The sequence below is a fragment of the Microcebus murinus genome, chromosome 8 (genome assembly GCF_040939455.1).
Source record: "Microcebus murinus isolate Inina chromosome 8, M.murinus_Inina_mat1.0, whole genome shotgun sequence".
In the NCBI taxonomy this organism is placed as follows: Eukaryota; Metazoa; Chordata; class Mammalia; order Primates; family Cheirogaleidae; genus Microcebus; species Microcebus murinus.
This window is the reverse complement of record NC_134111.1, coordinates 95,337,556-95,349,988: the sequence shown is the minus strand read 5'-3', so window position 1 is coordinate 95,349,988 and position 12,433 is coordinate 95,337,556.

Here is a 12,433-nt window from a genome sequence, read left to right as displayed (position 1 = left end):
ATGTATGATACTCTGGTCCATCTAGGTAGTGCTGAGGTTGAAGTGCCCTACATCACACTAGACTGAGGATGAATCCTTCTCCTACCACCAAGGGTTTCCTTACTAATTCAAATTCCTCCTAGGTAGTTCCTTCTCACCTAAGTGTAAGCTGCCTCCCAGGCAGGAGGTCCTCAATCTTTCATAGATTTCTTGGATATCAGCTCTGCTAACTTATTAGATAGGATCAGTCCTGTCAGAATTACATTTTAGGTATCAGATAGAAGAACCTGTACTTAGGCTAAATCATAACATAATACCATAATCAAAATTTGTCATGCCTTGAGGAATCTAAAAACAGTCATACTACATAGACTGTGATATTCAAATAGAGGTTAAAGATGTTTTAGATAAGGTCACTGCTTGTGTCTCACATCAAAAATACGTTTTTCATTGGCCCCTTTGCTATATCTGCTTCTTGGCCCATGAATCCTGGCCGATCTCACTGCTGTATCACAGAGATGAAATCACACCGTCTTGAAATAGAGCTCCCTATTATTAGCAGAACAGGCGGGTGCCAATGAGACTATTTTCCTGCATATAGCCATGTCCTCTCAGAAGGGCTGACCGAGAAGCAGTTGGAACTTGATAGTTAAAATGATGGTTTACAATCCTTCGTACCACCTTAAAAGTCTGCTGACTTCCTGCAGGCATGTTGAGAGCACACTGCTTTCCCATTAGAACAAACGAGCAAATACATTCTCATATTACATGCATGTTAGCTCGTTCTAACAAAATACTTGTTTCAGCTGCAATGATGAAAAGAAATGCTTGTATTTGGGAAACTTCCCCAAGTGAAACCAATCATTTTGATAGAAGGAACTCATTGTACTGCTAAAATTGGGTTCCCATGAAAAATGTTTGCTTGTGGAAATGATGCTTTCGTTAGTGATGCTTACACAGCTTGATGAGGAGGCAGAAGAGCCAACAAACTCAAGAGCAGTATTAATTTCTTTGTAAAACATTTTATGTAGCCTAACTGTCTTGTGAATTGGTATAAGACTCTGTTTTTGTCTGTTTGTTTGTGTTAAGGGGGAAGAATTCATTTGCTGATTCCGCTGATTCCCATTTAATATTGGGCTCATTAAATGATTTTCAGGCACGTTATTTTAGGCCCTTTATTGGTAAGTTCTTATTGGGTTAATATTGCATTTATTTGTTTCCAAGATTTGGTTCTATGGTTCTAGCTTTTTTGATGGATATTTGGTTTTGGACTGTGTTTCAGCACTTCGTCTCTAACCATCATGCTGAAGGCTTGTGATTGTCAAAAAGATTCCATTTCCACCACACTTCACAATAGAGTGTAGGTTTGATTCATCTTTATGTCGTGATAGCAAAGAAACGCAAGCTTCAAGATGATTTCTCTCCTGATGCTCATTTAGTTCACGTGGAACCCATCTATGTAGCTTCTTTACCTTGCCAATTTGTTTCAAATGGTCCAACATTGTTGGACTAGTGACGTCAAACCTTGCCGCTAATTTACGCATAGGTTGAGCTGGATTCGCTTCCATTACAGATTTCAGCCCATCATTGTCTACCTTGGTCCCGGGTTGCCCACGTGGACATTCCATATTTAATAACCTAATATTTCTGTCATGATGCCGTTATCCAGTGTTTCTCTTTCCTCGACTAAGTTTTGTTTTCTGTAAAGCGGAGACTGTATCATCTCAGTACCTAGCATAATTATCCAAGTGTTTATGAAAACAATATTCTTAAGAATGCATCTTTGGAATGATAAATTCCAAGCACTGTAGACTGATGCAGAGGTGGTTGCTAAGCACCTGATGATACCTGTGCTTTCTCAGTATAGGGGGAAGTATTATTAGATGCTATTGTTTCATTTGGTTGATTTTTCTGTCTTCTTCCCAGACATGTTTCAGTGAGGACAGGGCCCTTTTCTCTCTTGCTCAATCTTGGCTCCCCAGGGCCTCACACGGTAATTGGCAAATAAGAGGTTCTTAATAAATTTATCTGTGGTATGATGAAATGTAGTAGTAGATTTGCCAGGGTAGACACAGTGGAAATTTTCAAAATGAGTTCTCATGCAACACAGTCACTTGACAGCCATTTGCCAACAGGGTGTACAGTACAACGTTTAGAAATAGCAACACGGCCAGTCACACTAGGAGTAGAAAGCCAGTAGTTCTGCCCGTTATCAGCTTTGTCATCTTAGCCAAGTTATTTAACTCCCCTACACCTCAACTTCTGCATCTGCAAAATGGTCATAATAGCAGTATTTATCTATTAGGGTTGTTAGGAAGATTAAATGAAGCAATGCAGATAAATCGATTACGACAGTGCTTGACACTTCGTAAGCAGTCAGCAATTGAGAGCTGGTGGGGAAGAATGCTCCTCTCCAATCCCATCTGGCTATTTTTCCCTATAGAGAAAATTCTATGGGCCCAAACCCAGGTTTCTGGAAGTATCATGCCATAAATGTCAAGAGTTAGGCCAGGCAAGTCTCTTATTCCTTCTAGCATCCGAGTGTTAGTTGCCCTCTGCTTCTCCCCGTCCCTGCATCGGTGCCCTGGGGGCACAGCACAGGGCCAGGGCCAGCCTGGCGGTCTTTACCCAAGTGACCGGATGTGTGACTGGACTCAGAGGCTCACCCATAGGCCAGCCGTTCTTTATGCATAGAGAGGGCGAGAGAAGCATCCCTTTGAAATTCAGCCTGAGTCTGGCAATTCAACAGAACCTGCATGAAGAGAGGTATCGAGTGCTAGGTAACTATCAGTTAAATGGACTTCGTTTTCCACTTGGCCATTTTTGTCCTTCGTGTCAGGGACTTACAGAGACCACCCAGAGTGAAGTACCAAGACCCAGCCCTTTCATTAGTATTACAAGAAATACCAGCCTTGCCATCCTACCTTTTATCTAAACGGAAAAACAAAATACAGATAACAACAACAACTAGTTAAGGGATGGAATATATACGTACATGAGGAAAACTGAGCAAACTGCAGAGAGACACTGAGAAATGCTGGCTGTATTATAATCCACTCCCCCACACCCCTACACGCTGCCATTTACCTATTTATCATCTATTTGCTTCTGAAGGTTTCCCTCCATGGTGTGTGACTTCTGGGTTGCATATATAGATTTTGGGGGTCATTCCAGGTAGGGTAATTAAATAATGAGGACTCAGGGTGTTGTAAGGTGGTAAGCAGAAGCTGAGCCGACAAGAGTCTGGAGCGCCCCCTTGAGGAAGGTGAAGGAAAGGGAGACCGCCCAGCTCAGCTGAGGCCCACAGGTGGGGGCAACGTCATAAAGTGGGCAAAGGTGGCCGCAGGGGATGACTACGTTTCCTGAAGAGCACTGGCAATGTAGATCTGAGTAAATTACCCCCAAAATAAATTTCTCCATTCTTTTTTTCTGGATCATGGAAACTTTTTATGTCTCTGGGACCACTTTGGCCAAGAGGCAGTAAGTTGACAATTTTGAAACTTAAACAGGCTTTGAACATTGCAGGAGGGCATTCATTAGTTCATTCATGCATTCATTCACTTGTCTTTTCAACAAATATTTAGGATATTCCTTTTATGTTTCAGATAAGGAAAATATATTGAGATATAAGATTCAGTTGTATATAACCCTTATTGAAAATTCTGGGCATAAAATTTTGGAAAGATTCTAGCAATTTAGAAATGATATCTTAGAAATAACTGAGAACTAGCTATCACTACAAATGAAGCATGTAAGCAATATAAATATGCTTCTTTATTATTTTAGTGACTATTAGAAAAATACTTACAAATGTTTACACATGTTTATCAGTATCCTGAATGGACTTTAGATTTTCAAAAATGATCTTTTTTTTAAAAAAAATAATGATTTTACAAATCTGTACATTCTAAGTTTGATTGTAACTGCTGTATCTTATAACAGGATGATAAAAATAAATGTAAGACTTTTTTAGACTAAATCATTTATCCTCCACTTATAAATGGGTGATGGATGATTCATTTGAGTTCATACTGTTGATTGGCTGTTTATGATAATTGCTTTTTGATTAGTTTGTGCAAATTGGAACTTGAAATTCCAAGGTGAGATTTATAACACTAGGAATATTTTTATTAAGTCCTGGACAAAAAGAAATATGTTTCTAAAGTGAATTTTAATTATGTTCTACTGGAGAAAAACAAGTCCATATTTCACAATTAAATAAAAACCACTTAGGATTAAGAAATTTCTATTGCAGAAATATTCTAAGTTCTTTGTAAAAAGGTAAGCCATAAAATAATAGGGAATTAAAATTTGGGAAACTATTTCTCATTCTAGCATTAATGACTCTAATAATCAAAACCACATATAAATTCCATAGTAGTAATAATGATAGCTTACATTTATTGGTCACTTAGGATATGCCAACTTCTGTGGTATACATTTGTCTACAGGTCATTTTACTTGACACTCACCACAGCCATATGGGAGAAGTAGCACAGAGATGTTGAGTAATTTTTCCAAAGTCACACAGCTGGTAAAGAGTGGAGGTTGGATTCTCTAGGTTGTCTGCTCCTTAGCTCACTGGATTAACTATCCTGGATGTCATGATATAAAAATTACTCTCTTTAACACTGTCAGCTGACATTTGAATTAAGGAAAGAAAAAAAATCTTACTGCAATTCTTGTTTGATTTCAGAACATGAAGAAGGAAAAAATGAAAAGGACATTGGAGCTTGTATCCTGAGGAATCATAAGTGCTATCTCAATGGGGCTTGCCCTTTGATAATTTTCCTTCTATTCTGCAGCACGGCTTCCCACTTGGCTCTAAGAACTTACTTAGCTTTAAGAACAGCACATCTAAAACATACTTTCCGTTTTAGAAAATTCCTCTTGAGTATGCACTATAAGGAGAAATCCCAATTGTAACCCAAAATACAATGAAATGGGAAAAAAGAAAAAAAGTAACTAAATAAATGAAAGAAGTCCAACTGTATTCTCCCTTTCTAGCCAACACACTTTTCTCCCGCAGTCCCCACTAGGGACATTTTCTCAACTTTCTCATAGTTTGCATACAGATTTAGCTTTGTCTGAGGAAACCAAATTTGTCTTAGGCTAGAATATCCTTTGTAAAAATCCCCTGCCTACTTATTGAAGCCAGCTCCTGCTCCTTTCTCACACTCCCTCCTTCCAAGTTCACTATTGTGATAGCAATCATATTCTCCAAACTTTAGTAATTAACACTTAGGCATATAGGAAAATTTATTCTTAGTTTCTCTCACCCCAAAATGAAATTGCTTTTTCTTTAAGATCTCAAGAGAATACTAGGTAGTGTGGCTGTCTTCTTCAATCTCCAAATCTTATTCCTGAAGAATTCCACTGGCAGACCAACCAGTTAGTATTACGCTGAGGATAGATTCTTCTCCCTAAAAGCTCTTGAATGACAAATGCCACAAAAATGACATTTTATCCAGAGATCCCAAACTAGATTCAGTTCTTCCCTTCTCATTTTTATTTGTAAGCCAATCAGAGATGTTTGTAGCATTCACCCATTCAGAACAACAGGTCACACAAATGTCAGGTTGATCGAATAAAGATAAAAATTTAAAAATGGGGTTGAAAGACAGACTGGGAATTAAGATGAGTGGTATAGAAATTATGCTGTGTTTTCAGATGAAACATCAAATTTGTGGTGCAACCTCAAATATCAATTTTATGAATGATGTGTTATTTGGATAATAATTATATTTGAAAATATTTGGAATTCTGGAATTGATTTTTCTATAACATGTGATTTTTTTTTTATTTTTTAGCTTTATCCTAAATTTCTTTCCCATAATCCTTCAGCTGGACTGGTAATCAACTTTTCCTAAAGCAAGTTCTAATGAGCCTTTCAAAACTATTCTCACAGTTCCCATCCAAGCTTCTTAAAATTATCTAATTCTCTTATAATTTCCTCCCTCTTCCTACCTACCCTCCATACTAGCTTGAGTCCATTACCTCTTTTCAAGGGCTCCCTTACCCATTCCACACTCTGTATTTGTTAATAGCTTCTGGTACTTTGCAAGTGGGAGCAATGTTTACTTCCACTGATAATGGGGAGAGAGAAAAAGGCAGAATGTTGTACCTTTTTGAGCTTAAAAGCTTGATTATATAATTTTAAGACATCACCTTTTGTTATGTCCTTCAATTTTCTTGAGAGTGGCAAAATTGTCAAAATGTTAGAAAAATGTCATTATTTCTTCATGAAAATATAAAAAAGGAACTGATATGAAATATTTTGTCCTCTTTCTTTATGAAATAAAGCAACAAACATGTATTCATTTTCTCCTTCTAGTCCTGAGTAGATCACTTGTTCCTGGGATATTCAGAAATGTTAGCACATCTACTTATGAAATGAATTTCATGAAAATTCAAAATGACATTTTATCCAGAGATCCCAAACTAGATTCAATTCTTCCCTTCTCATTATTCATAAGCCAATCAGAGATGTTTGTAGCATTCATCCATTTCATAAATTCAAAATGAATTTATGAAATGAAAAAATTTCCTATCAATTGCAGATGTTTAACTTGAACTATGGTTGTTATTTTGTTCCCAAGAGACCTAAATCTTTATCACACTTGAAAAAGAAATTAAAGACAGTAAACAAACTTATATAATAGATCTAAACTCTTGAAAATAGGTAGGTAAAGTCATCAACATGTGATGGATTTTGAAGGATTCTAGAAGGTTTTGACTCCTGCCGCCCTTCTCCAAACTCTCTCCACCCCTCCCTACTTGGAACCATGTCTACATGTTAGGTTAATCCCCTATTTCTTCACTTGAGTTACATTTTTCTAATTTATGGTTTTAAGTCCCGTTAAAATGCAAGAGCATCTCTTTTCTTATTTTGCAAGAAAAAAATGTATTCATTTGCAGAGGTAGCACCACTGTTACTGCAGGCTGTGAACATGATTAATGGCAACTTCAAGTGTTGCCTGGCCCAGATTTGCTTGCCCTGGTTGTAGCCTCATTAAGATGGACTCCCGTCGTCACTTTCTGAATGGAGAATCTAGGAGAAGGTTTTGATAAAGCAGGGAAAGTTTCAGGAAGAGTACTTAACTACCTGAAGCACAGGTGGCGGTGCCCCTGGAGAGGTCCCTGGGCACAGAAGAAGGAGACAAGCACTCAGTACAGACAACCTTACCTGCTTCACAACTTTGCTGAATGCAGTTTTGGCAGAAGCCCTCACTCATTGTCACCTGACTGGTTTACAGTTTTTCAGCCTACATTTTAACCTCCCCTCAGCCTTCTAATTGCAGCGAAGAGACATGATTATAAATAAGAACACCTAATATCCAATGACAAACTGTTGGGTCCTGAGAATCCAGGGTGACAAAATGCAGTCCCAGATCGATATAACTGTAAATTTCCTTATTGAAGACCTTATTTCTCATATAAACTCTGCTCATTTTTCCTTTCGTAGGCAGGGCTTTTCCACAGTAGGATCTGAATGTGAACAGTTAGTGCTTCTATTAAAACAGGTTTTTAGGTGAGTCTGAGTTGCTATTTATTCTTTGCCCACAACATTAGCATATTAATAGCTGGGTATTTTTTAAGCATACATAAATAATATGTCTTTGTGTGTACTGAATAGTGTATCATATTATTATATATACATATAATGTACAGATATATACACAAATATGCATACACATGTATGTAATACCCACAAATAGACACACAAATATGAAACGACCTTCTGTCTTCCTTATTAGCTTTAATAACTGGTGACACATGACTTCCTGTCAGTCTTTGATTATTAATATTGGTTTTCCTTTGACAGAGGAGTTACCTTGGATAACCTGTTCCCACACAGAGTTTTATGGTCTGCTTTCCAAATTGTACAAATTACTCTGAAATGAAAACCACAACGGAAATGTTCCAGGATCACATTCTTGGCTTTGGAACACAATGCCTTGATTGTTTGCCAATTTTCTTTTCTTCGTTGTTCAGGATAGTTTATAAAAGCATTTATATATGTCAATATTGAGTGCTGTCACTAGTGTGTTCTCTAAATTTATTGCTCGCAGCTACCAAGATAATTTGGGAAGGAAATGATCAGGATCAATAGAATAGTACATTTCTATGAGGGATATATCTCATTATTCTAAATACATGATTAGTGTGTGTCATGGGGACTCCATCTGAAATGTGTGGTGAGAGAGAAAAGGAATGAACCAATACTTATAGGATAGAAACCAATACTTATAGGATATTGCTGATAGAAAAAGTTGCTGCTGCCAATTTATGGTCTTACCAGGGTAAATTTTTCAATGCCTCAATAGTTTCATTACAAGTGTCATCAAAAATCATTTAAGATTCCATGCAACATCCTGAGCACTTAAGCATGGTGCCGTATAAAGAAAACAATGTAAAGCACATATATGCAAAGATCAACACCTATAGAAATTATAATACAGCATTACATTAAAATAACATAAATTATGACTATGTAAAGTTCATTCAAGAATGCAAAAGTGTTTTAATAATAGGAAATCTTATCTACTTACATAACTCATCATATTAATAGGTTAAGGTAGAAAAACAAGCAACTCACTGAGTAGATATTAAAGACATTTGATAAAATCTCACAACCATTCTAGTTAAAACTTATCAAAGTGGTCATGTGTATGTTCTTAATAGGATAAGAATAATCAAATTCAGCTAATGCCTTACATCACACTAGAAGGATTATCATTAAAATGAAAAAATGTGTAATATAGCAATATTGGGTGGAAAAAAAAGAGAAAAAAATGTGAATTCTACTATCACTATGACTGTCTAACATCATCCTTCAAAAGTTTACCAGTCCATTAGAAAAGAATATTTAAAGGGGAGTGGTGTATGGATGGTAAAAAAGAAGGAAAAATTGTCAATATTTGAATTTTTGATTGTATATCTGTAGACCCCAAGATAACCAATTGGATAGAGGGAGGGGTGTTAGAACTACTCAGAGTTCAGCAAGGAAACCATTTTAAAATTAATTTACCAAACTCTCTATTCTTATTTTATTTTGACAATAATTGGCTGAACCATTATAGAAACAAAAATAAAATGTCTAAGAATAATAAGAAATACATGAGACCTTTATGACTAAAACTCTAAAAATTTGCTGGAAGCACATAAAATAAGATTTGGAATACAAAGAGTTATTTTTCCAAGGATGTCAATTTCTTTGAGTTAATATATGCTAATTTAATCCTAACAAAAATTAAATGGTGTTTTATTGTCTTTCTAGGACATGATCAAATGATTCTAAAGTTGCTTTGGAAAATTAAATATCTAATTATATGCAGACATCTGAAAAACATGAGTACTGAAGGGGATATTAAAATGCAATGAAAAGCCATAGTAATCAGAAGAGTCTGGTACTAGTAAATATAAAGAAGTAAGAAAATTTAAACTCAATTTTATACTACTATTTTGATTCCTTAGCACACATAAAATAGAAGCATTATTTCCTGGGCATGATTTTTAGTTACTTCATACTCACTACCCTGTGGCTACACAAGAAGCCAATACTCATTGGAAAATGTACGGTTCTTACTACTATATTTAACAATCTGTTTTTAGATGGATGGATAGTATGTAAATGCAAACCAACAGCACTTTTAAATGTCAATGGTGCTAATTTTTACTTCCCATTTCCTATAAAATCCATACATTTCAGGTCCAGGTGCAGTGGCTCACACCTATAATCCCAGCACTTTGGGAAACCCAGGCAGGAGGATTCCTTGAGGCCAGGAGTTTGAGACCTGCCTGGGCAACATAGCAAGATCCTGTCTCAAAAAATAAAAATAAAAAATTAGCTGGGTGCAGTGGTGCATGCCTGTAGTACCAGCTACTCAGGAGGCTGAGATGGAGGATCACTTGAGTCCAAGAGTTTGAGGTTACAGAGAGCTTTGATCAAACCACTGTATTCCAGAGCAAGACTCCATCTCTACAAAAAGAAAAAAAAATCCACATTTCACTACTATTTACATATTTTATAATTTTTAGATATTTTAAAGCAATATATACAAGTAAAACATACTTAGAGACAAATTAGGAAATACACACCTTCACTGACCCTAGAATATTATCCTTCATTTTTCATTGATGGCAATCTGACAGACAAAAATTAGTATCTTATTTTTTTTTAATTTTTATGTTTAATTACCAGTGAGTTTCAAATTTTGACTTGTGTTTATGGGCCACTTGAATTTTCTTGTGTGAATTGTATATTTGTATTTTAAGCCATTTTTCTTTCTAATCTGGGTTTACAATTTTACAAATTGATTTTCAAAAATATCTTTACATACTAAGGGTATTAGGTCTTTGTCTTTCACACATTTTGCAAATGTTCTCTTATATTGTCCGTTGACTTTACTCAGAGTGCATTTCATCATAGAGAAATTTAATTGTTATAGAGTCAGATCTCTCTATCTTGACCCTTTACTGAAAGCTGGAAAAATAGAGAATCAGTGGACAAAATAAATGCAAGATATTTGGTAATAATTAGGAAGGAGCAGTATTTTCCCTGAAATATCAGATATTTTTAGTAGTACTAGTAGTATTTTTTAATCATGATTAACTCACTACATTTCTTACATTTACTGCAGTGTCACTAGCTCTTATTCATTTTTTTCCTTCTTAGCTTGCTTATTTTTGTTTGCTAAATAACAGAACCCCATGTTCTGGGACCCTAATGTTATTTGAATAGAAGAGTTTATTTATGAGAACTTAAAATAAATAGGTCAGCTTCAGTTACTTCCCAAGAGGGCCACAGCAATGGTTAATTGTTTTCCTCTTGGGGTAATGACATTCAGCATTTCCCAAAGACTATGGCGTGGAACTTTTCCAGAGGTGATTTATAGGCCTAACCCCAACACAGGGTCCCAGGGTCAAATGAATCTGGGAAATTCTGGATTCAAGAAAGTTAATTTTTTTTTTTTTAAATCTCAAGACTAGTTAGACTCTTTAACACACTACTGTATACTATGACTCACCAAGTGCAGGGTATTTTGTTCAGGGTTTCTCCCACCTAGGGAGCCATGGCCCCCTGCTTTCTTCCAAATTGGCAGTGATACACCTATGAGTCTTTTTCACATCCAAAGGAGTCTCTGCTTCAGATGTCACCCTGGAGGAGAGATTTTCCCCACAACCCTGTCTAACTTAATATCACACCCACGTCCATTTCTACCCTTTCACTCGACTTTCATTTCTTCAAAGAACCTATTAGCATCTGGCATTCTTGTGTTTTTTCTTTGAAAATTATTTTTAATAGACTATTTTTGAGATGTTTTAGGTTCACAAAAAATTAAGCAGAAAGCACAGAGTTTCCAGATGTCCCCCATGTCTGCCCTACCTCTCCTTATTATTAAAATCTTGCATTGGTGTGCTGCATTCGTTGCAATCAATGAACCAGTAATGGGCACGTTGTTACTAACTAAAGTCCATGGTTTACATTAAGGTTTTCCCTTTGTGTTGTAAGTTCTATGTTCTATGGGTTTTGACAAATATATGAAGACATATATCCACCATTACAGTATTGTACAGAATAGTTTCACTACCCTAAAAATTCCCTGTGGTCCATCTATTTATTCCTTCCCTTCCTTCTTCTTCTCCAGTGTCTAGCAAAAACTTATTTTTTAAAAAAATGTTGATAGATTTAGGGGTACAAGTCATTTTTGGCTACACGGATGAGTTGTACAGTGGCGATGTCTGGGTTTTTGGTGTACCCACCACCCAAACAGTAGCTGGCATTCTTACTATATGTTCCTCACTCCCCCTTAGAAGGTGAGGCCCATAGGAATAGAGCCCTGCTGTCTCCTCAGTGCTTACCACATAGTGAATACTGAGAAATATTTGATGACTCAGTTTGTTTCTGCTTCACCGTCTTTAGCTTCTGAGTTTTCTTTCCAAGTCTATAAGACAGCTGCTCCATTTCTAGGCATCATAACCTTGTTCTAGACAGAAAAAGGGCAAAAGGCGAAAAGCCACATGCCTCTTTGGGCTGTCTTTTCTTCCTAGAAAACCACAGTTTTCTGAGTGGTTCCACTGTGTAGACTCCTATTTCCATCTCACTGATCACTACTATGTCACATGACCACTCAGGGATTCTACAGAGATAAGCGTTTCAACTGGGCAAATCGCTATTCTGAATCAGCATCGCTTCTGTTAACAAAGAAGAAGGCTGTGTTAGACATTGTGTATGCAACTATTCCCAGAAAGCTGTGATTGTCACAGTCAGCTTCGCCCACGTCACTTGTTTGGCTCCCATAGGCAGTTGTGTTTGCAACCTTGAACTGGAAATTTCTTAAAGTCGTGTGCAGACTTTAAATTTTATGATTTTTGTGATCTTTATATCTCCAGCAAATGCCTCAGACTTATCTGTATACAGATTTTCATGTGTTGGGTTTAAATTATTAAC